Source organism: Grammomys surdaster, unplaced genomic scaffold (genome assembly GCF_004785775.1).
Source record: "Grammomys surdaster isolate TR1022 unplaced genomic scaffold, NIH_TR_1.0 751, whole genome shotgun sequence".
Taxonomy (NCBI): Eukaryota; Metazoa; Chordata; class Mammalia; order Rodentia; family Muridae; genus Grammomys; species Grammomys surdaster.
In genome coordinates this window covers 3,175,388-3,189,988 of record NW_021605170.1, presented here as the reverse complement: position 1 = coordinate 3,189,988, position 14,601 = coordinate 3,175,388, and the positions used below count along the sequence as shown (strand labels likewise).

The 14,601-nt window shown below is 46.1% G+C and overlaps 1 protein-coding gene across 2 annotated transcripts in view; it reads left to right on the top strand.

Annotated features, from left to right (window-relative positions):
- The window catches only part of Lrrc8d (leucine rich repeat containing 8 VRAC subunit D), a 111,171-nt gene that overhangs the window by 74,473 nt on the left and 22,097 nt on the right, over positions 1–14,601 (top strand). Inside the window, exon 3 of one of the 2 annotated variants that reach the window (XM_028782427.1) lies at positions 12,799–12,917. The exons of the other annotated variant lie outside the window; for it this stretch is intronic. The gene's annotated coding sequence lies outside the window, so the exon portion shown is untranslated. The remainder of the gene's footprint in view (positions 1–12,798; positions 12,918–14,601) is intronic. 2 annotated transcript variants of the gene reach the window in all.

The following is a 14,601-nucleotide window of genomic DNA, read 5'->3' as shown; positions in this document are numbered from 1 at the left end:
TCACAAGCTTCTGTGTATGTCCAAGTCTCCATCCTGAACTAAAACCATAGTTACTCCCCAAGTTGGGAGGGTGGAGAGAGAAGTGAGGCTCACTAAGGCCCATCACACACAGCCTGACCCAGAGAAGTGCAGTCTGCAAATGAATAACTAAATAACACACTCGGTTCCTGAGGCATTCCCTGTGCGACCTTGGTGCCCTGGACTTTGTTTCTGTTTGAAGCTATCACAGTTCCCACCAAGGTTGTCCCTTTTAAACGCAACCTTTTCCCTATTCTGCCCCAGCCCCACCGGTTCCTGCAGAGTTTTAGCTGCAGCCCCCTCTCTGCCCCACACCGTCCCTTGCTCTCCTGCCTCAAACTCAAGGCGTGCTTCGGCTTCACCCTTCGGAGTTGGACTTCTAGGCGAGAGCCACCGCACCCAGCCTTCCTTGTGTCTCTGAGCCAGGGATTTCACTTTCTAAAGCTCTTTCATGTCAGTGTGAATCTGCACTCTCCGTTACCTACTAAATAAAGCAAACTCCCTTTTAGCTTCCGTGCCCTTTGACCCCTGGCTAAATAAATAAACCCTTCCCTTTACTTCATTTCCCATGACTACTTCGCACAAGCTCTCTTTCTCAGTCACATCTGACATTGGTCACTTTGACGTAAGACATAAAAGGCACAGTCATATTGCCTGTGTGACTCACGTGTGTCTTCCTGCCTAAAGCGCTATCCATAGTGTTTATTCTATCAAGGAATACTCATACATGCATACACTATGGGTCATGAGAGTCTGGAGATCCATCTTCCTTTAAGGAATGACCAAGAAAACTGGGATCCTGACACAGACCCTCTTCTTCCCGTCATTGTTCCTGTTGGACTGGGAATCGAACCCAGGATCTCAACCATGGTAACTAGTGCTCTGCTCCCATTTTATTTCTATTTCATAGTAAGTATGACATTAGGACACAGTAGTTTTATAATTGTATTCATGTGCTCTGGTAGCAGAGTATCTGTCTGCTGGAAGGTTTCATTGTGTCCAGTCCCCTGGGAAAGGACAGCAAGTGGCAGTACACAGCAGCTCTGAGGACTCTCCTGCTGCTGTCATGGGTACGTGTGTCTGTCTCCTCTCGGTTTACTTAGATGGAATGAACATGAACCCTGGACAGGAAAGCACCTCCTCCATCAGACTTCAGGCTGTGGAGGCCGAGCAGGCAAACAGTCACAGTATTTTTTTGTGTATCCTCCAGTTTCTGTTACGGGGGTTTTCCTAAGGTGGAACAGGTGTTTCTCGGACATTTAGGTGACTTCTTGACTTGTTCTTTCTTCACAGGAGATTGCGCTGTTGTGGTGCTTTGTCCAGGGGCTGTGGGCAAGCACCCGCCAAGAGCTACATCCTTAGTCCTCTTTGACTTCTGTTTTGAAACACATGTATTCATGTGCAGCCCATAAAATGACACATGTGCAGCCTGCTTAACAAGAGGGAAATATGTTTGAGGTTGACATGCAAACAAGCACACATACCATGACTTTTTATTGTAAAACAAAGCTACACGTTTGTTCATAGCAAAAAGTGGGGTAACCTTTCACCTCCCTGAAACCCATAGCCTTAGACAAACCATCCAACAAAATACTTGACCAATACTTCTCAAAAAATGGTCAAAGTTATCAACAAAGAAAGTCAGGAAATTGTAGGAAACAATAGGAACCTTAGGAGATGGCAGTAGTGAATGTCACATGCCCTGCACAGGATCCTGGATAGAAAGTACCCATAGGAAATCAACAGACTGGACATTACAGTGTCTTGCTGTTTGTACTAGATGCATTTTGACAAATGTGCCACACTGACGTGAGATCTTAACAACAGAGGAAACCAAGTATGTGGTAAATTGTAACCCTTGGTGATACTCATGACTCTTCTATAAACCTGAAACTGTATTGTATTTTCTTAAATGTTTATTTTTAACAGGAGGCTTCAGAAACTCACAACACAAGGAAAACTGAGGCAGGAGGATTATGCATTTAAGGCTAGCCTTGTCTAGATAGTGAGACCTTTTTCCCCTGCCCTCACCTGAAATGCTTCAGGAGCATTGTAGGAAGAAGTATAGCACACCCTGGGCACCCGGGCCTGGGGCCTCTGTGTTGCAAGGACTTGTTAGTGAGTGCTCTTAGCTCTATGGCTGAGTCACCAAGAACTGGACCAACTCCACCCTAGAGGCACTGTTCAAACCAGAACAGTTCTCTTTCTGGTTAGAGTCAAGGTTCTGGTATTCATAGCCCTGGGCTCTGTGCACTTTTGTCTATTTTCCTTACATCTTTTGGCCTCGAATCCCAGAAGCCAAAATTCAGGTCTGACTCAGCCTCTCTTCATCCCCTGTATCTCAGTCAGAATCTCCAGTTCCTGGCTCTGCTACATCCATTATTTCAATGTTCGGTTTTGAAACATTTTAGACTTAAGGAAAAGTCACACAAACCATGCATGGAATTCTCAGATACCTTTTACCCAGCTTCTCCCGAGGTTAATGTCACGTGTGTCTCATGATGCCGGAAGCAGAAGGTAGCATCCATGTTAACCAGTCAGGTCATCTTTTGCCTCAAATCCCACCAAATTTCCCATCAGTCCTCATTCTGTGTGCAGATTTCACACAGTTCCTAACCCTCCCTCCCCCAGTCCTAATTAGTTCCTCAGATTCTCTTGAAGCCTGCTGGCCATCGAGGTACCCTTGTGGTTTGGGGCATTCTGGTATCCCATGATTAGATGTTGGCCTCACATTTTTAGCTAAGAGGCCACAGAAGTGCCATTCTCTTCCCAGTTTATCATATGAAGACACGCAGGCAGCTGTGACACTGATGCATCTTGTCACTGGGGCCAGCACATAACAGTCTGTGCTCAGCCCATTTTAAAGCTGCTGCTTTTCCTCCACGGTAAGTGTATGGTGGAGAAACACTGTGGGCCATGCTGGTGTCTTGATTTTCATTATGCGTCTGCCGGCTGAGCTCAGCATGTGGCCCTCGGCAGCCAGGCAGCCATTTCCACGAGTGTTTGCCTGATGGTGAGTTTTCCATTTTCACCACTTGGTTCTCATGTGTTAATTGGAATACTTTGCTAGGCGACATCTGATGGTGCATTCTCTTATTAATAGTCATAGTAACCATGATATCAATTATAATTATCATAATACCCAACATTATTCTTGTGATGTGTCTGGTGCTGAGCTAAAATCCTGCTTTTCATCAGACCTTATGGATCAGCTATGTGCCTGTCCTCATGGCTTGAAGAATCCTGTTCTGGAACACTGCTTGCCCTCCCAGTTCTCCTCCCTGGCCTGTGCTCTCTCTCCTACAGTGGACCTTTGACCTTTGATCTCTTGGCCCGCATCCCACTATGTGTAATGCCTGTTACCTGAGAATTGCTCAAAAGCTGATTCCCATGAGCAACAAACATAGCTTGTTGCTCAGGTCTTTCCTACGCTGACTCGTGACCTCCAGCCCATCCACCATGTGTGCCTGTCCTGTAGGATGCTCAGGACACAAAAAGCACTTTTCAATAGTGCTGCTGCAGCTAAGCCAGGAACCTGAACCCCACTTGTACTTCTCCTTACAAACAGGCCAGCAGGACATGGTGGAGCACGCTCGCCTTTGATCTTAGCAGCTCGGAGGCAATGGTAGGAGGACCTTTTAGCTAGAGGCCTGCCTGGTCTAAATAGGAAGTTCCAAGGCTGTAGAGACAGAGTCCAGGGTGGGTGTTGTTTTGTTTTGTTTTGTTTTAAAGGTAAATTACACAGAGACTTTAGGCACTCTCTAACATGCTAAGGTCTTACCTTTTGGATACACAAGCAAATTAGTCATAAAAATCCTTTAAATGGTTACCAGAGGTATGAAAACATCATAGTGGGCGGAGGCCAGTTGGGAAGGGCATCTGTGGGAAGATGACGGTTGAAGGAGACTGAAGTGGAGAGACAGCAGAGGCCATGACAGGATCTGTGGATGCAGTCCCTCAGAGGTCCTGAGGCACGTGGCCTGGCACACTTAAAGAGCAGAAGGGCTTTCTGTGGCCTGCAGCGTGATTACAGAGTTCAGGTGCTTGACAAATACACTCAAAGCCATTGATTGATTGATTGATTGATTGATTGATTGATTGATTGGAGACAGAGTTTCTCTGTAGCCCTGCCCTGGAACTCAGGTGCTTGACAGTTACACTCAAAGCCGTCTGTTTGTTTGTTTATTACTTTTTTCTAGACAGGGTTTCTCTGTAGCCCTGGCTGCCCTGGAACTCACTCTGTAGACCTGGGTGGCCTCGAACTCACAAGAGATCCACCTGCCTCTGCCTCCCAAGTGCTGAGATTAAAGGTTTGCACCACCATGCACACCCTCCCCCCCAGCTTCACTCAAAGCTCTTTGACTCTAGAAAATATCCAATTTTATGCTTCAAATTTGACCTAATTTTTTCAGATAGCTAGGAAGAAAGACAGAGCCAGGATTGCAAGAAAAGCATTCCCCTGGGAACAGTGTGTGTCACCTGCAAACGAAGCAAAAGAAGACACTGGAAATGTTCTCCAGGGTTGATGGGGGTCATTCGGTCCCCAAGTGCACCTTTCCCTGGAGTAGACAGATGCCAGGCCCCTGCAGTAGAAAACCCATCAGTGCCATCTGTGTCAGATGTTGTAACATCTGATACAGAATGTTGTCCTGGGCTCTGCTCTCCATTGGTCTCTGCTCTGCTCTCCTCCCTGGCATTTTGTTACTGTAACTTTAGTAAGAAGTGATGGGAGGTGACCCTCTGTGAGATACATCTGAGGAGCGATGCCATTAGCAGTTTGGATTCTTGTGCTTTGGTAGCAGAATTCATGTTGTGGGGAGTTAGCGCCTTTCTGAATATGCTGAACCTCTTGTTGGTGATAATACATTCTGGAAGCAGAGAGCTCCTGTTCCCGCCTAAACCTTTATGTCCTACATGCAATGCCTTTGTTGAAACTTAAAGCCCTGGTATTAGGCGAAGGGCTTCAGCCTCACTGGTGAGACCCATACCCTTGTAAAAGGAGCCCAAAGAGCTTCCCTGGCCTTTTCTGCCATGCACAGGGACAGCCTGGAAGAGCTCTTACCAGAGTCCAGCCCTGCTGGCATCCAGACCTCAGGCTCTGCCCTTTAGGACAGAGAGGAATGTTTGTTAGGTTAAGCCACAGACGCTATCATTTGCTGTAGCAGCCCCTGTTTCCTTCTCATCTCTCACTGCTGTCATCTCAGAGGAGACACTTGGAGGACAACTCGGAAGAACAGGGGCGTGTGATTTCTGTTTATCTGTTGAGCATCAACTTTCAGAACACAGGAAACTCTGTACGAAAGCCCTTTCTATAAACACTGTTTTTAGGCAGGTCCGCTAACCTTGAATTATTTAGTTTTAGACAAACCTGTTTTCTGTTTAATTAGTAAAATTGATAGCCATGGATAATGACGAGGCTGACAAGGGTTGGTTGGCTCATGCCTCTCATCCTCACGCTTGAGAAACTAAGACTAGAGGATAATAAAGTCAGTGCCAGCCTGGGCTACTTTGTAAATTACAGGACAGCCTGGGTTACAAATTGAGGCACTGTCCTAATGGAACCAAACCAAACCAGATAATAACCACAGCAAGAAAAGGAATTTGCTGGAAGGGAATTGAGTACAAAGTAAACCAAGGAGATAAAGTTAATGTGTATTTCCAGCACAATATTAAGTAAATGGAATTATAGAAAATTAATGGTGTTATATGTTTACTACTTGTGTGCAAGTGGTATAAATATGTTTATAAGAACAATCTAAATAATTATATATCCTATAGGTGAGGGAATCTATTCACTTAAATGGCCCAAGAGGTCCTGTTAGAGACAAAAGGAAAACCCTGCATTTCCAGCAACAGGTGTTCTCACATTATCCTCCCTGGGACCCAAGTGTGTCTACGGATGAAGATCTCTTATAAAGGGAACCCCAAAGAGCTCCCCCACCCCGCACCACTCAGCTTTTAGTCAGCAGTTTCAGGGGCTGGGTGCTTGCCTGGGCACAGAGGTGCGCTGGGCAACTAAGAAACAGAACGTGGTCCTACAGTGACCGTGTTTGACAAACAATTATTATGTAACTTTAAAAGGATAACAATATGTCTGAGCATAAGGTGAACTTTTATATTGCTACCCAAAAAGATATGGCCCAGTATGTCCATAGAGTGACCTCCGTAAGCTGGCGTTTAAGTACAATTTATTTATTTTTTATTATAAGACCTGTCAAAGTTAGTGTGCTTTCTCCAACTGTTTAAACAAATTACTTGAAGTTATTTGTTGGATATTTTGTGCACTCGCGCATGTGCACACACACACACACACACACAGCTTACATTTGCAGCAAGTAGCTCTGAATAAGCAGGGAAAAGGTGAGTGAAGGTGTGATGGATTTACACAGAGTGAGTGCACCTACCCATTCTGTTTCAGCTTATTTTTAGTTCCTAGCTTTCTGTGTGAACAGATTTTACTTTTGTAATTTTAACTATAAAATACAAGTTTCTATTTATAGATGACACAATTCATTTTATGTCACAGTTGGGCTTCTAAAGAGCTAGTGAGACCTTGAACTTCCGAAAGCTAAATTATTTTTAGAAATCTTGAAAGAGTACTACAAACGTACAAAAGTGAATAATCATGCCTTATTCTTTTATGGTTCTAGCGATCTCCTGTGTGTCTCTGTGTGTGTGTGACTGTGTGTGTGAAAGAGAGATAGTGTGTGTGTGTGTGCGCGTGTGTAAAGCACTATGCATCAGTGTATAATTGAAAGGCTCAGGACAGTGTCTCCAAGCCTGGTACTCTAGAATATCACTCAGTTTTATGGATGTAACTTGCCTGTGGGAAGTACTGAGAAACAAAAGCTGTATCAGCAGACGTATATTAAATGTGTTTCCTAGTGTAGCCATTACATCTCCAAGCAACCAGTGTTGAAACAGTGTTGTATACTATGGTCTTAATGTCCTGTTACTCTAGTTAACTAATACTTTTTTTCTAATAGAGCGGCAAATACGTGCACATCAATTAACCCGGGACTGTGATGGGATATACCAGGCGGGCAGCTTTTACAGGAAAGGTTTATTTGGGCTCATGGGTTCAGGTTTCCAGCTATTGGTGTTTGGCTTTGTATTGGACCAGTGGCCGCTCTCTGTATAATGGTGGAGTATGCGGTAGGAGCTACCTGTCCACCTCTGCTGTGAAACCAGAGGGAGGAGCACAAAGGCAGAAGCCACAGTGATCCCTTCTCGGGAAGACCTTGAGTGACCCAGTTTCCATCCTCCAGGCTCAACGCCTGAAGGGTCAGTCTCCTTCCCTGCGTTGTGTATCTGATGACACATGGGTCTTGAGGTGAGGGTGCATTTTAGATCCAAATTAAAGAATGAATTTTAGGTTTCCAGACTTGCTCTGCCTAGCCCCTGACCCAAATCCATGCCTCACGTGATCTGTTATAAATGTGCGGCACCAGCGGTAAACATTCAGACTTGGAGACAGAAGTCAGGATGTGGGGATAGGTTAGTGAAAGACAACTCCCTGTAGGTGAGAAGAAAGGCAGAGAGGACGACCAGAGAACAAGACAGCCTTGAAGAGGCTGAGAAGATGGGGTCATAAACCTTTGGATCAGAAAGAGACCTTAGAAATCCTGTTGTCTAGAACTGGTGAGGTGCTCAGCAGGTGAAAGCAGTTAGACCCAAGCCTTAGGACCTGACTTGAGTCCCCAGGAGCTACCTGGTAGAAGTAATAAATTAGCTTGAGATGGTTGTACTCTGAACTTTACGTGCACCCTGCAGTACCTGTAAATGAGTGTGAACGAGTGTGCAAACATGTGCATACACACACATACACTAAACATAATAAAAGATATCTTTAGAAAGAAACCATGTGGGTAATGTCATTCATTACCTTATAGAAAGGGGGCAGATATCCACAGTCTTGAGCCTGGCCCAAGGCCCTGAGCTCTACACTGAGCAGGATCTAAAATGCAGGGCTGGGACTCTTGACACAGTTTTTTAAAGTGCACGCCCTGGAGCTTAGAAAGAGAAGGCTGGAGACTCAAGGGCGTGAGGATGGCCAAGCCAGGCATGGGGAAATCAAGTTTTCCAGCCCCAAAGGACATTCCTCAAACAGGAAGTTACCATGCCACACTGATGATAGGAATTAGCACCGCCACTTATTGAGTACCTGCCGTGTCCTTGACAGTGGGCTGGGTGTTTGTTGTAACATGTCATTTTCACAGAGTTTCCTGTGAAGATGTGCTGTTTCCGTTTTGTGGCCTTTGTTGTTTTGGATTTTAAGAGGAGGGAGTTATAGGAGCTGACTGGTCTGTTTGCAGGGACCTTGTTTGCCCCGTCCGCCTTAGCTGTCTCTCTTTGGATTTCCGTGGTGTTGTGTTGTATTGTCAAGCCCAAGTCACAGACACAGCAGCTGTGCAAACACAGCAGAGGTTGGTTTGGGAAGAAGAGCAGCCTGTGTGTGCCGGATGCAGGGAAGGGACAGCGAGGATCTGGCTACCTCTCCTGGCACAAGCAGTAACAAAAGGAATTGCCACCCAGCTTCCACGGCTGTCCCTGAGGAACTGGCAAGGGAAATGTTGGACTCCTAAAAGCCTTTAAACATTTAACACGAGCCAGCAAGTGGCTGTTGATACAATACGTTCACTGTAGCAAAGTCCGCTGATACTATGGAGGTGAGCCCATTCTAAACATTTAGCAAATCTGAAACAGTTCACAGGAGGAAAGCTAGAAGAGTGGCCGACAGACACATAGCCCAAGGAGGGGCATTTGGGGTCTAGAGTAGTATGCTTGCTTAGCATACAAGCCTCAGGTTCCATTTCCATTGTCAGATGCATCAGACTGGTGGGACGCACCTATAATCCCAGCATTCCATACGGAGGCAAGGCAGGAAGATCCTCATTGGCTGAGTGGGGGAGTCTGGAGGAGGGGAGGGAGGGAGGGAGGGAGGGAGGGAACAAGAGGGGGGAGGGGGGAGGGAGGAGGGAGAGAAGATCAGTGTGAATTGGGGGTAGGATTGTGCCTCACCACCGAGAAGCAGAGGGGAAGCTAAGCATTATTCATCAAACGTCTTGGCATTTTCTAGATATTTCCCAGTTCCCATAAACTACAAAGAGAACACCTCCCTCCTATGTGTAAGGAGCTGAGATTGAAGCTGAATCCGGCAGGTAAATTAGCTGTGGATCACACAGGCAGTAAATCCATTCAGACCTGACACCCTCAACCCAGAGTCAAGCAGAAGAAAAACTAAACTCAGTCTCTGGCTCGAGGAAGCCACCAGAACCTAGTGCAGAAAGATTAGTGTTTCAGAATGGCCCTGGGTACTTTATTGTTCCTTATAAAATAAATTACTTTTAATAAATAACTATCCTGAGATAAATTGATACACCATCATGCTCACAAAACTCCTAAGAGCCTTTTAAGGAAGCCTGCTTCCTGTGGCCGAAATGTTTGTAGAGGCTGGAAAGTTTCCCAGGTGGAGGAACACTTCAAGTGACTTAGACCTGGGGCCTTCCATACCCAAGGTCTTTGCTTAAGTGTCTTAAACCGGGCACACACAGGTATCAGAGGTTATAACTGCATATCTTGGCTTAACTTTTAATCAACAGGTGAGCTACTTTGATTATACCCAAGGCCCCACTTGTGGCTGCATAGAATCAAAGAAGCTGTTGTGACAGCTTGTATGCCCACATATCAACACACCCTAGGCTAACAAGGCAGCACCTCTTGAGGTGAGGCCTAGTGTTGGGTGTTCTTAGGGTAGAGATACCCCTAAAGCTACTTCCTAGGCTGAGAAGTTCAGATACTCTAGAGGGTTGTAGAAGATCAAAGACTCAAACTAACTCTGTTCCCTCAGCTGTCCCCAGCTCCAGCCCTTCACCATTTTCTGTGGGCCTTCGTGAGGAATGAGCCCTGGGTCTAGTTTGCCAGCTGCTGTGGCTATCCCATGTCCAGCTCTTTCAAGACGTTTCAGGCAGTGTTGGCAGCTAACCAAAGGGTTTGTTTCATGACCTTATAATCAGATAAACTACGTTTGGATCTAATTTGTGTCTACCAGACATTTCTGCCTAGCTTTAGGGCTAAAAGGCCCTTGAGAAAAGAATGAATGTAAACCTCGTCTCCATACTGGTCAGCTCTCTGCTCTCAGAACAGTGAGCCCACCAGGGTCAGAAAGTCTCTCAGACTTGTTTTTCTTATACAAGTCACCGTTTGTCTGTACCAGAGTACCCTCTTTCAATTTCCCTGTGTACACTGCCAGAGACAGCTGATGATAATGTAGTGAAACCCAACTGCAAACTGGGGTGAGGACGGTTATATCCTGGGGACCCCACAAGCCTCAGATTCTTAGTTCATAAATTAAAATCAATTTCTATTTACAATGTCACTGTAGAAATCCTTCCAAGAGAGCAAGAGAGGAGTGCAGACGGAGGTCAGTTGGTAGAGTGTTTGCTCAGCCAACACTGGGCCCGGGGTTCAATCCTCAGTACCACAAAAACCTGGGGGGGGGGGGGTGCACCCTGGAATCCTGGCATTTAGGAGGCAGAGGCAGGAGGATCAGAAGTTCAGAGTCATTCTTGGCTACACAATGAGTTCCAGGCCATCCTGAGATACATGAAAGCTGTCTTTAAAAAAAATCCAGCTAAAAAGTGTGTATGTATGATAATGCCTTACACTTACATATTTATTCTATGTACTAGAAAGATACTAGACCCTGGGAAAGCAACTGTGAATGTCATGATTCTAACCCCACAGAAACTGAGTTTAGTGAAAACCAAGTAGTTGTAAAAATAATCGAGGGAAGGCGGAAGTGTCCTTGATGGTCTGGGAGCATCAAGGAAATGTTAGAACAGTTATCAGCCCAGAGGCCAGGGGACGTTTCCCATGGATATTGATGGCAGTAGCAGGAACAGACAGGACAGAGGCCGATAGAGGTGGAGCTAGGATGTGGGGGAAAGGGGGCGCTGTGATGCTTTCGTCAGCCCTTTCTTTCCCTTGGGAGGTGTGGTTTTATTTTTGGATTGGATAGAACTCAGGGGGTAAAGAGAGCAAATCCTAGAGTCTTAGGGCTTTACAGACACCGTGACCAAGGGAACTGTGATAGGGACAACATTTAATTGGGGTTGGCTTACAGGTTCAGAAGTTCAATGTTTTATCATCAAGGTGGGAACATGGCAGCATCTAGGCAGGCATGGTGCAGGCAGAGCTGAGACTTCAACATCTATGTAGGTGCCTGGGATAAGAAGAGAGATAAGCTCGAATGATTTGTGCACATCAGAAACCCGTGGTTAAAATAGCGTGTCCGAGTCATGCTGGCTCTTTGTTTAGTATTCAAGGTGGATGCTGAATCACAGGGTCCTCACCTGTCAAAAGGCTGGATGTCCTAACAGCTGTGGAAGGAACCAGGGCTGGCCCATCAACCATGCAGAGCCCTGCCCAGAGATTATGTGGAGCCCTGGTTTTGTACCAGCAAAAGCACAGCAGCATTGGTCAGAGCTGACCTTTGGCCACTGGGGGAGGGTCTTTCCTCACCAATTTCCTCTAAGACTCTCAAAGATAAGTATCCAAAGCCAGTTCCAGCCCTTCTGTGATGAAGAGCGAAGGCAGGGAGGGCAGGGAGCAGGCATGCTGAGATCTTGTACCAAAAGCTTTTCTGCTACAAACTGTCCAGTGTAGTGACCTGCAACCTTACTAATGCTGAGACCCTTTGGTACAGTCCCTCATGTTGAGGTGTCCCTCAGCCACAGAATTATTGTGTGGCTACTTCATAGCTGTAATTTTGCTGCTGTTATGAATCCTGGCGTGAATAGGCAGACCCCCAGGTTGAGAAGGTTAAGTGCCTTGTCTGCTAGGCTGGTTATGTGCTCTATAGATTCCTAGCCCAGCGAGATGCCATGAAAAGCCCATGTAACTTCAAGAGTAGAACATAGTCCCCGTCCCTCAACCGTAAATGGGAGTTAGGAGGCCTGCCTACAATTCCAGCATGTGGAAGCCACAGGCCAGGAGTCCCCAGAGTAAACTGTGACACCTGATGTAACCCCTGCACCCATAAGTGCACACGTGAACCTGAATACATGTGTGTACACCATGTATACATGCAAAGCAATATGAGAACAAGAGTGGCCGCCTGCCTGGCTTCTCCGTCAACACACAACACCGGCCAGTGGTCTGCCGAGCTCCCCTTGGCTGTCCGAGTCCTGGTGTTGGTTGGCTGCGTCCCATGCCCTGTGAGCAGAAGGGATGTGCTCAGTGGAGAGAGAGCTCCGCCTGGACAACCAGGAAACCCAGTTTCAGTTCCTGCTCTGCTGCTCACTGGCAGCTGGGCCTGTGCCAGCCTTCCTCACCAGACTGTAGCTTCCTATAAACGAAGTCACAGTTCAGGTTGCGTGTGAAGGTCTCTCAGTGTGTCCTGATGACTTATCTGCCTGTGTCATTGCTGACTCTCAGCTGCACTGGCTGCTACCCCACCCTCGCTCTCACTGCCTTCCCTACTTCCGGTTCCACTTGGCCCACCCTTTTCTTTCATAACAAGCCTCTGTGGACCTGGAGTGACTTCTTGGTGCCAAGCTGGGTTACCAGATAGACAGAATAAACATGCGTTAAGGTCACCTGGAAAGGATGGCCACCACCAGAAAATGTTTATAAAAGAACTTGATACTCTGGGATTCGAGCAAAACATCCCAGCTGTTGTCTTATGCTTACTCCGTGGCTCATTGTGTCTTAAGTTTCTGTTTGGAGGAATGCAATATGATCTTTGGAACACTTGGGCCTCCATTTTCTTTCTTTCAGTGTCTTGGAATTGATTCTTTCGCCAGGGCCACACAGACGTTGGAACAAGCCAGCATGACCGCGGTCTTCTCTGTCTCTTGGCTGACACTGTGTTGGGGTAGAACAAGAGAGAAGTGGCGGTATGTAGCCTGAAATCCTCCCGAGATTATAAATGAGTTGATGCCCAGGACTTCTATACAGTAATTAAAAGCGTTTAAAGGTGTGATGCAGGGTGCAGAGGAGCAGTCTGTGGGAGTGGCCACCGAGGGGCGGAGGTGCAAGCTTTAGTAAACAAGCGCTGAAGATCGGGATGGCTGGATACTGCGGACTGTTGGGTGCTACCCATTCTCAGAGTTTCCGTAAACCAGTTTAACACAAACTCAGGTATCCTCTTTGTGTGACGTATCTTTCCAGTCCTGGTGTGGGTCCCAGGAGTTTGGCTCCCTTGGTAAACTCCAATGACTGCTAAGGAATGAGTAGGCTCTGGTCCTCAGGGTCCAGAATAAAAGGACTTTTTCTAGAGAGCTCTGTGTGTGACTGTCTAGGGGAACAGTTAGCTTCTGCTTGCATAGGCTCTCAGTAGTTGCCAGTTCATATGTTCACAGTGTAGTTAAGCGTGAATTATCATTGTCAAAGTCACATACAGTGCTTATGTGCCGGGGACTTAGATCTTTACCGTGCCAACTTTATGGATACAGAAAGACAGGGACAGAGTTGCTAAGTAACCTAGCTTAAGCTATGTGGCTTACAAATGGCAGATCTAGGATTTGTCCTTGTGTGATATATTTGTCCCCTGAACCATTGTGCCACAGACAACCATTACACTTTTGTGACCTCAGAGAAGCGAAGGTAGAGGTGGGGGTGTAGACAGCACAAAGAAGGCCCAAGGAGTAACCGTCAAGTCATTCCTAACCCATAAGTCACCTGGCACTTATGTTGGCTGTAGTGATTTCATTTGGTTCTTGCTGGTATGCTACCCTGTCCCTCTCGGCCACTCCTGTGGTACCAGGTCTGGGGACCCAGCATGTCAGAACTGCAAGGACAGATGTGACACCTTACAACTGTGGCTTAAATAGAAAGAACTTGTTTTTACTGTTGGAGGACCACAGGATGAGTTCTCCCTTCACACTGATGTCACAGGGAACTTACAGGGTTTAAGGCTGAAATAAGATGGTAACCTGTACTGTACTGACTGTTAGCCTTGCTGGTCAGTTTCCACCTGTCGATGCCTTTTTCATATATTGAAGTTTTAAATAACTCTTTTTAAAGGAATGGTAGTTTGAAATGTTAGGTTGTGAAACTGAAGAAAAATTTGTGGAGAGTGTTGCCATATGGATTTCTCTCTGCTTCAGGAAGCCTCAGCCTCTATCTCATATCCTCGCCTCCCGTGGCACAAAAAACATCTTGGAGAAACTTTCCGTGAGGTCAGAATCCCGTTTCCATGTGCTAAGTCATCAGTGATATTCGAGTTGTTTAAGAATTGCCTCACAGTCTGGAGAGGTGTATCCAGCACTGGTTGATTTTCCAGAGGACTTGGGTTCAGGTCCCAGCATCTTGTGACAGCTCACAACTGTAATAGACATGCACATAGTACATAGATACACTTGCAGACAAAAATGCTCATACACATTGGATGGATGGATGGATGGATGGATGGATGGATAGAATTTTTTTTTGCTTTCATATCAATTTAATTACATACAAGTATTAAGGTCAGTTCTAGGTTGAGAAGATGATAGAATTCTTAAGGAGAAAAATGCCCAGAATTTCTTAGATAGATAGATAGATAGATAGATAGATAGATAGATAGATAGATAGATAGAT